Raw genomic sequence first — 10,171 nt, 5'->3', positions numbered from 1 at the left:
AATACTAATTGACAGAAAGCAAAAAAGTTGTTTGACAATATTATTCTGTGTCTATAAATAAAGAGCAATCAACTACAAAGAAATCTTTGGTATACTTTCTTAATCAGTTGCATGACGTATTTGTAAGTTCTTTTGCATTACTGTAGGTGGGAATGGTTTTCAACCTGAATTCATTACTTCCATTAGATGCCCTGGAACTAGCAATATACAGTTTTGTTCGAAAATGAGAAGAAAATTAATCACAAATGCGTTCGATTCAATGTTGATTATTTGAATTCATAGGATGAAGCGTTATTCTTTAGTCGGTCTCAATTATCTCTGTTTAGCTGCATGTTGATTTTATGGAATGGCTTTTGGAAACGACATATTCTGAATTACAATGAAATGATAATAGAGTTGCTGGGACAGTAGACATGACAGAAGTGTACCTAATCGGGTTGGGGATTTAGCTCAGTGGTAGAGCGCTTGCCTAGAAGTGCAAGGCCCTGGGTTCGGGTCCTCCAGTCTGAAAAAAAGAACCAAAAAAAAAAAAAAAAAAAAAGTGTACCTAATCATTATTACACACGCTGAGCACCTAGGTCAGAATATAGCATCTGCTTTGGACATTTTTCAAATACAAAGACTGTTTTGAGTAATGTTTCTCCATTTCATTTTGAATTGACAAGTTCACCTTTCTAATAGTGCCATACCTACTCCAACAAGGCCACACCTTCTAATAGTGTCACGCCCTTTGCTAAGCATAGGGCCTTCATAAGCTTGTTCAAACATGAGTCTATGGGGCCATACCAACCCATAATAAAAAATATACTTAGTCCAACTTTCAAAGTTCCCATAGTCTGGAGCAGTCTCAACAAGGTTAAAAGTCCAAAGTTTAAGGTGTCTTCTGAGATTCATCCAATCACTTAACTGTAATCCCCAAAACAAGACAAGAAACCAGCTGGGCAAACTCCAAACTCTGCATCTCCATGTCTGATGTCAAAGGGGTCTTCAGATCTCCAAATCCTTTTTCATCTTTGTGACTGCAGCAAACTCTTTCTCCTGGACTGGTTCCACTCCACTAGCAGCTTTCCTCAACAGGTATCCCACAGCTCTGGCATCTCAAACATATTGGGGTCTCCAGGGCAACTTCAACTTTGTGGCTTCTTGTTTCAATGTCTGGGATCCACACATGATCTTCTGGGCTCCTCCAAAGGGCTGGCGCCACTTCTCCAGCTCTGCCCTCTGTAGCACTCTAAACTCAGGTTGATCCACTCCACTGCTGCTGCTGTTCTTGCTGATCATCCCATGGTACTGGCAGCTCCAATCACTGGGGACTTTTGCTGTAACTAGGTTTCACCAATAGCCTCTCACAGGCTCTCTTCATGGTGCCAGACCTCAACTCCTTTGCATGACCCCTTTAGTCCTAGGCCGTCAACTGCAACTGGGGCTGCACCTTCACCAATGGCCTTCCATGGCTTCTCACAGTGCCAAGCCTCAGTTGCTCTTCATGACCTCTTCATGCCTTCAAAATCGGTACTATCTGGGTGACTGTTACACATTACCAAGCACAACTGAAGCACGAGGTACAACCTTGGCTATCTCTGGAACACAGCCTCTTTTGTGCTCTCAGAAAACATTTCCCAGATTTCACCTCAGTGATGCTGGTCTCTCTTAATCACTGCTAACTTCTTAGCTCCAGCTAACCAGCATCAGTTGTCCTCGTAGTCCCTTCTATTCTTGACTCTAAAGAAAGAGCCAAATAGCCCAAACTGCTGAGTTCTGCTGCTAGCCTAGGCTGGAACATGGCCCCCCAGCCTTGTTCAGCTTTATCAATGCTTGGATTAAAAGTGTCCTCCATGGGGTTGTGGATTTGGCTCAGTGGTAGAGCGCTTGCCTAGGAAGCGCAAGGTCCTGGGTTCGATCCCCAGCCCCGAAAAAAAGAAAAAAAAAGTGTCCTCCACATCTGTACTTAAGCTTTTCTTCACCTAGAACTTGCTCTGTCTCAGGCTGGCCTTGAACTCAAAGATCTATTTGGCTTTATCTCCAGACATTAAAGGTGTATACTACCATGCCTGGTTCTAAACTTAGCTGGGTAGGATCTTGCCCCAAAGTCCTACTACCTTAAACTGCTCTCTCCTAGAACATAGAATTCAGTTTCATTCTGCTTCCTGGGTTCCCCTTTAATATGTAAACCATATATTTATATTTTTCCTTTCTGAGTTTGCTATACTTGTTGAAAACACTCTTCCTAAAACTTAACCAGAGAACAAAGTCTGCAATGGTTGTTTCTGAGACTTCCTTTGTCAGTGCAATTAATCTGAGTCTCTTCACCTTAGCCTCAGGCTAACTCTCCAGATGAGGGCAAAAGGCAGCCACATTCTTCACCAAAATACTACAAAACAGTCTCTAGGACACATACTGGAGTTATTCTCCACTAAAACCTCTTGGGCCAGGTCTGCACAGTTCAAATCACTCACAACAATAAAGTCTTCCATATTTCTACTAGGATGGCTCATTAAGCCCCACTTAAACCATTCCATGGCTTTCCAAATCCAAAGTCCCCAAATCCACATTCTTCTAAACAAAACATGGTCAGGCCTATCACAGCAATATCCCACTCCTGGTACCAACTTCTGTCTTAAGGTTTTACTGCTGTGAACAGAAACCATGACCAAGGAAACTCTTTCTTTAAATATTTTTTATTGGATATTTCTTTATTTACATTTCAAATGTTACTCCCTTTCTCGGTTTCCTGTCCAAAAGCCCCCCTTCCCTTCCCTCTCCACTTCTTCTATAAGGGTGTTCCCCTCCCCATCCACCCACCATTACCGCCCCCACTCACATTTCCTTACACTGGGGGTACAACCTTGACAGGACCAAGGGCTTCTCCTTCCACTGTTGGCCCAACAAGGCCATCCTCTGCTACATATGCAGTTGGAGCCATGGGTCAATCCATGTATAGTCAGTCCCTGGGTAGTGGTTTAGTCCCTGGAAGCTCTGGTTGGTTGGCATTGCTGTTCTTATGGGGTTGCAAGCCCCTTCAGCTCTTTCAGTTCTTTCTCTAATTCCTCCAATCGGGGTCCCGTTCTCAGTTCAGTGGTTTGCTGCTGGCATTTGCCTATGTATTTGCCGTATTCTGGCTGTGTCTCTCAGGAGAGATCTACATCCGGTTCCTGTCGGCCTGCACTTCTTTGCTTCATCCATCTTATCTAGTTTTGTGGCTGTATATGTATGGGCCACATGTGGGGCAGGCTCTGAATGGCCATTCCTTCCGTCTCTGCTCCAAACGTTGCCTCCATATCCACTCCTATGAATATTTTTGTTCCCCCTTTTAAGAAGGAGTGAAGCGTCCACATTTTGCTCATCCTTCTTCTTGAGCTTCATGTGTTCTGTGGATTGCATCTCAGGTAATTCAAGCATTTGGGCTAATATCCACTTATCAGTGAGTGCATACCATGTGTGCTTTTCTGTGATTGGGTTACCTCACTCAGAATGACATTTTCTAGTTCAATCCAAGCCAACTCTTTTGATAAGGACAACATTTAACTGGGGCTGGTTTACAGGTTCAGAGGTTCAGCCCATTATCATCGAGGCAGGAACATGGCAGCATCCAGGCAGGCATGGTACAGGCAGAGCTGAGAGTTCTACATCTTCATCTGAAGGCTGCTAGCAGAATATTGACTTCCAGGCAGCTAGAGTGAAGGTCTTAAACCCATGCCCACGGTGACACACCTACTCCAACAAGGCCACACCTATTAATAGTGCCACTCCCTGGCCTAAGCATATAGAAACCATCACACAGTCTATCCTAGAATTAGCCCAAGCCACTCTCAAACTTAGGATCTCATGATCTTCCTGCGTCAACCCCTTCATATGCTGGGACTACAACAAAGGAGAAGAGGAGGAGCAGCAGCAGTAACGGGAGGAGGAGAACAGGAAGGAGAAGGAAGAGGAGAAATTAAGAATACCAAATACCGAACAACAATCCCAACCAGCCAGAGCTTCCAGGGACTAAGCCACTTCCTAAAGACTATGCATGGACTCACCCTGGACTCCAACCGCATAGGTAGCAATGAATAGCCTAGTAAGGGCACCAATGGAAGGGGAAGCCCTTGGTCCTGCCAAGACTGAACCTCCAGTGAACTAGATTGTTGGGGGGAGGGCGGTAATGGGGGGAGGATGGGGAGGGGAACACCCATAGAGAAGGGGGGAGGGGTTAGGGGTATGTTGACCTGGAAACCGGGAAAGGGAATAACAATTGTAATGTAAATAAGAAATACTCAAGTTAATAAAGATGGGGGGGGGAGAATGCCAAATCCCCATTCAACTTGTTGATGTTCAATTGTGATCATACATCTCAATCCATCAGAAGGAACGCCAGACCCACAGGTATCTCCATCTTGCATTTCTAGCCTCCAGAACTAAAACAGTATCTATTCTGGTTTGTTTTCTGTTTGACTGTTTTGTTTTGTTTTGGGGTTGTTTGGGTTCCTGTTGTTGCTACTGCTTTTCTGGTTGTTTTTTGTTTGAGACAGGGTCTCTCACTGTGTAGCTCAGGCTGGCCTGGAACTCACAATCCTCCTGGCTCAACTTCCTGCTGCCAGGATTTTAAACAGGCAGGAGCATGCTTGGCTCCTTTCTGTTATTCTAAACCACCTAATTTGGAATACTCAGTACATCCTTGCTGGGGAACTAATATAACCATCCTGAATCAGGCAACTTTGGCCTTCATGACTGGGCACAAGGATAGACTTTTTGCCTGCAGAGGGCAAAAGAAAAGGTTTCTGGGCTAGAAAATAAGGTACAGCTAAAGTGAAGTAGTCATATCAGAGGAGGATTAAGCTCATGTTCACTCACTGAACATTAAAAAACCCTCTGCTCTGACCAGACACTCATGCTTCTGATAGTTAGAATTACACCCTCTAGGAAGTTCAGAAGAGACTTTTCTGGAAAGTGTGTCTTCATTAGGGTTTTACTGCTATGAACAGACACCATGACCAAGGCAAGTCTTATAAAGGACAACATTTAATTGGGGCTGGCTTACAGGTTCAGAGGTTCAGTCCATTATCATTAATGTGGGAGCATGGCAGCATCTAGGCAGGCATAGTGCAAGCAGAGGTGAGAGTTCTACATCTTCATCTAAAGGCTGCTAGTGGAAGACTGGCTTCCAGGCAGCTAGAAGTAGGGTCTTAAAGCCCACACCCACAATGACACACTTACTCCAACAAGGCCACACCTCCAAATAGTGCCACTCCCTGGGCCAATCATATACAAACCACCACATCTGACCAAGAAGAAAAAGACTTCAAAATACTGGGCAAAGACAGTCCGACAACTAGCTAATGGCTCAACTAGCTAGTGAAGACACAGCAGCTAGGTTTACTCTGCACAGAACCTCTAGTGTGGTTTCTAATACCTACCTCTTAAATAATAGTTATCCTGAGCCACATGCAGCCTATGGGCATGGAGCATGTCTGTATCCAGCATGAACAATAAAGAAACAGAGTGAGGAAACCATTGAAGAGAATAGATATACCATCTGATAGGCCACCTGAATCCAAAGCCTTTAGAAAGAAGATAACCAATGAGAGATAAGAAAAGGACTGCATTATTAAACAAGAACATTGTGATTAGCAATGAGTCAGCACTTTGGATTTAAAGGATTAAAATTGAAATTAAAGAAATCTACCAAAGCTGGGTGGTGGTGGCACAGAACTTTAATCTCAGCACTAGGGAGGTGGCAGGCAGATTTCTCTGAGTCGAGGCCAGCCTGGCCTACAGAGAGAGCTCCAAGAAAGCCAAGGCTGTTACACAGAGAAATCCTGTCTTAAAAAGTAAAACAAAAAGAAAGTGGAGGAAGAGGAGGACGAGGAAGAGGAGGAGGAGGAACCACTCTATCAAGGGCAGCTGATGTGGAGGTGCCTGCTGCCATGTCTGATAAACTGAGTTCAAATCCCAGGATCCACATGGTAGAACGCCCTTGAGTTTCTATACATGAGCTGTGGTGTGCATATACCAACATGCCTTCACACAGCGAAAATTTTTAGCGAAAAAATTTTTTTTTTCACAATTTTAAAATAAGAAAGAACTCCATAAGGAGCAATAGAAACTGCAAAATTTCCAGTGACACACTGGTGGCTTAAACCTGTAATCCCCGCACTTAAGAGGCTGAGGCAGGAGGACTGCAAATTTGAGTTTAATGTAAGCTACCAAGTGGGATTTGGATTTTTAAAAGAAAAACCAGAAAGTTTTGTGTAATATTTTAGGATGCTACAGACAAAAAAGACTAAGTAACAGTCTTACAAATTTCCAGAAAGGAGAAAATAATCCCTCAGGAAGGCTCAGGGTCAGCCTAGAGGGATATGCTTCAGAATAGGAGCCATGAAGCAGACCTAAAAAATATACAAATCAAAATGGGCCAATCAGATGGCTCTAGAAACTTCTAAGGAAGACAAAAATCATAAACGTAAGGAGTCTAAATTTTGAAAAGTTTCTTTAACTGGTTATTGAGGCTATCCCTGTAGACCTACATAAATCTTATTTTAAAACTTTTATTTTATGGGCTGGAGAGACGAGTCAGTGGTTAGGAGCACTGACTGCTCTTCCAGAAGACCTGGGCTCAATTCCCAGCAACCACATGGTGGCTCACAAATGTCCGATTGGGAGAGGTGGTTTCACACCCTTTTCTGACTGCTGAAGGCATTAGACACATGTGATATACAGACATTCAAGCAGGCAAAACACTCATACACATAAATATAAAAATAAAGAACTACCAAAAACTTATTTTAATATATATACGTATGCTGGCCATGATGGCGTATGTCTTTTATCTCAACACTTGGACAGCTTCATACTTGTCCTCCATGGTCACAAGTTCTGTCTACCAAGGATCTCAGCAACGCAGCTGTTACATTAGGTTTTCTCACTGGCCCTGCTCCTCCAGGGCTTATCTTCCACCCGCCACTTCTCTCCAAGGAATGCTTCGCCTCAGAGCGTCAGGCAAGAGAAGAACTGAATGTCCAAAGGTCACCTGTTCTACCCTCAAGGCTGGAGCAAGCTACTGGAGAAGACGCCTCAATAATTACCACTGAGTCAGATGAACCTTGACTGACTGGTCCAGCCACCACCTGCCTTCTCCTCACCTCTCTTTAAAATAAGCCTACTCCTTCCTCTTACAGCAATCGCCCCCTTGCTTTCCTGTGTCCTCACCTAAGCACACAGCCACAAACATGATACTTTCACCTCTTTTTCATCTAAAGGTTTCCTGCCTACATCTTTTTAAAATGTATATGTTTGTTTGTTTAAGTATTTGTTTATGTGTTGGTTTACAAGACGGTTTCTCTGTGTAGCCCAACAGGCCAGCCTTGAACTCAGATCCACTTGCTTCTCGCTTTACATCTGTCTACCAAGCCCTGGACTCAAAGGTGTGCATCACCATGCCCAGTTGTTTTAAATTTTTATTTTATGCATATGAACGCTTGCGTCCGGTTATATGTGTGCAGTACTTCTAGGTAGTGTCTATGGAGGCCAGAAAAGGGAGTCACTTCCCTGGAACTGGAGTTACAGGCAATTGTGAGGAGCAAATGCTCTTAACCTCTAAGCCCTGTCCCTAGCCTTCTTTTTTTTTAGTATTTGTTTTTTTAATTTTGGTTTTTGGGCTTTTTTTTAGTTGTTCAGTTTTTGGGGGTTTTTTTTGTTTTTGTTTTTGTTGTTGTGTTGTTTTGAGTTTTGTTGTTTGGTTTTTTTTTTTTTTCAAGACAGGGTTTCTCTGTGTAACAGCCTGCTACCCTGGAAGTCTCTCTATAGACAAGGTTGGCCTCGAAATCACAAAGATCCGCCTGCCTCTGCCTCCTGAGTGCTGGAATTAAAGGTGTGCGCCACCACTGCCTGGCTTATTCTTAATTTTTATGTATACGGGTGTTGTGCTTGCATGTTATGTCTGTCCGGTACCTGCAAGGGCCAGAAGAGGACGTCAGATCCCCTGGAACTACAGTTAGAATTGTTAGATGCCAAGTGGGAACTTGGCCCCAAATCTGTAAAAGTAGGAAGTGCTCTTAACCAATGACCATCTCTCCAACCGTGCCTGCCTACCTCTTTTTCATTCTTACCAATTTGTTGATTTAGCTGACAGCATCTTCCATGATCAGGGGTCCGGGAATTGAGACAGGGTATCTCTACATAGCCCTGGTTGCCCTGGAACTTGCTCTGTGGACCCAGCTGGCCTCGAACTCACAGAGCTCTACCTGCCTCTGCCCCTGCCTCCCCAGTGTGGAGATCAAAGGTGAGCACACTACAAGGATCTGCTAGGACCTCAATTTTTATATTGAATATCCACCACGTGGCTAAAATTGTTATTAAAAACAATAAAAGCGGGGTTGGGGATTTAGCTCAGCGATAGAGCGTTTGCCTAGCGAGCGCAAGGCCCTGGGTTCAGTCCCCAGCTCCGAAAAAAAGAAAAAAACAAAACAAAACAAAACAATAAAAGCAACCTGAAAAACTAATTCAACAAATATATATTCAATGTGTATTACCTATTTGAATGGAATAATTTTAAATCTGTTGTCATCATTTCAAGCAACTTGACACACCTTCTTTGGGAATAAATTGGTGGTGTTCACATTCTAACATTAGCCTGGTCTATATATTAATTAGTTTAGCATTACTGTGACAAAATGCCAGAATTGGTCAACTTATAAGAAGGAAATAGTTATTTTGGTACAGAGGTTTCAGGCCAGGGTTTTTTGGCACTGTCCGTTCAGGCCTTGGTGACACAGTGCACTGTGGGAGGACTGTGTGACAGAAAGGGTCTGTTCAGCTCATGGCAGCTGGGAAGGAAAGAAAACCAGGAAGAGGTCAGGTTCCCACTATCCCTCCTTAGATAACATGCCCCCCAGTGGTTTAACTTCCTCTCACTGCAGCTGGGTCCAACCTCTTAATTGCTCTATTGCTGTTCAGTTGTGTCACCAGCTGCGGACTGAGCCTTTAACACACTTCCAAACCAGCCGTCTCCAGTTCAGAAGGCAGCTCCAAAAATAGAAGGCCTAGCCAAGTGGACGCCACACCTATAGGCTCAGCACTTAGGAGGCCAAAGTCGGATGGTGGCTCTGAATTCCAGGCCAGCCTAAGTTGTTTTACATGTCCTTTCATTTAAAATTAGCTTATGGCTTAGTTTCAAATCAAAGGAGTAACTATAATACAGTAAGTTTATAAAATTAATCAGGTTTCAGTAACAGAATTTTTTTTCAACTCTACTATTAAATCAACGTGAGAGGTCCAGTATCTTTGGCCAGGAAAGGTGCAGAAGAAGTTATTATGGCCCAACATCCAAAACTGTCTGAACCTAGTCTATAAATTTACACTATTATATTCAACTATGATTCATAGGAATGACATTAAGCTTAAAATATTCAAGTGTGCCGTTTTTTAAAGTTCTCGAGGAGTAAATCATTTCCTTCAGTATTTTTAGAAAAGTGAATATTCATTTCTCCCTGGTGATATTAAATTATGACAATCTTCAGCATTCAAATTAACCTGTCAAATTACATCCTCCCCAATTCTCCAACATTTGCAGATATGAGAAGCTTCTGAAAATGAAAATAAAAAGATATGATGGTTATGGACCACAATAAAAAAATTATGCTCCTCCATTGTGAAATTTTTTAAAGACTTAAAGCATATTTTGAATCAATAACTATGACAGATTTCTCTAAATAAGCTTTCAGTGTTAAAAAGATGTTGGATCAGCATTTCCAGAAATCTATGACTAATGCCATTATACTATCTATCTGAAGAGTTTTACTATGATGTCATCTCTTCAGAAATTTTAAATATTAATCCATAGGTTATTCTTAGCATGCCGTCGGTTTTGTTTTGTTTTGTTTTTTCTGATTCAGGATACTTTGTCCCTCTGTACAAATAAATGAATGTAATTCTTTTATCATGCTGGATGAATAAGGTCAGGGGGCACCCATTTTAGCCAAATTAAAGTTTCTCTATGCAAAAACATTACCTGGCCAGTCTCTCTTTCCCTTCACAAACTACAAATGAAGGCACAACATCAAAGGGATTGGTTATTTTGAGACCTGACTTGCCCTGTGGCCCAGACTGCCCTCCAACTCTCAGACTCCAACACTCCTCCTATCCCAGTCTCCAGCATGGCCAAGACTTGAGCCACGTGCCTATGTGCCTG

Source organism: Rattus rattus, chromosome X (assembly GCF_011064425.1).
Source record: "Rattus rattus isolate New Zealand chromosome X, Rrattus_CSIRO_v1, whole genome shotgun sequence".
Classification (NCBI taxonomy): domain Eukaryota; kingdom Metazoa; phylum Chordata; class Mammalia; order Rodentia; family Muridae; genus Rattus; species Rattus rattus.
Note: the sequence above shows the minus strand (reverse complement) of the source record.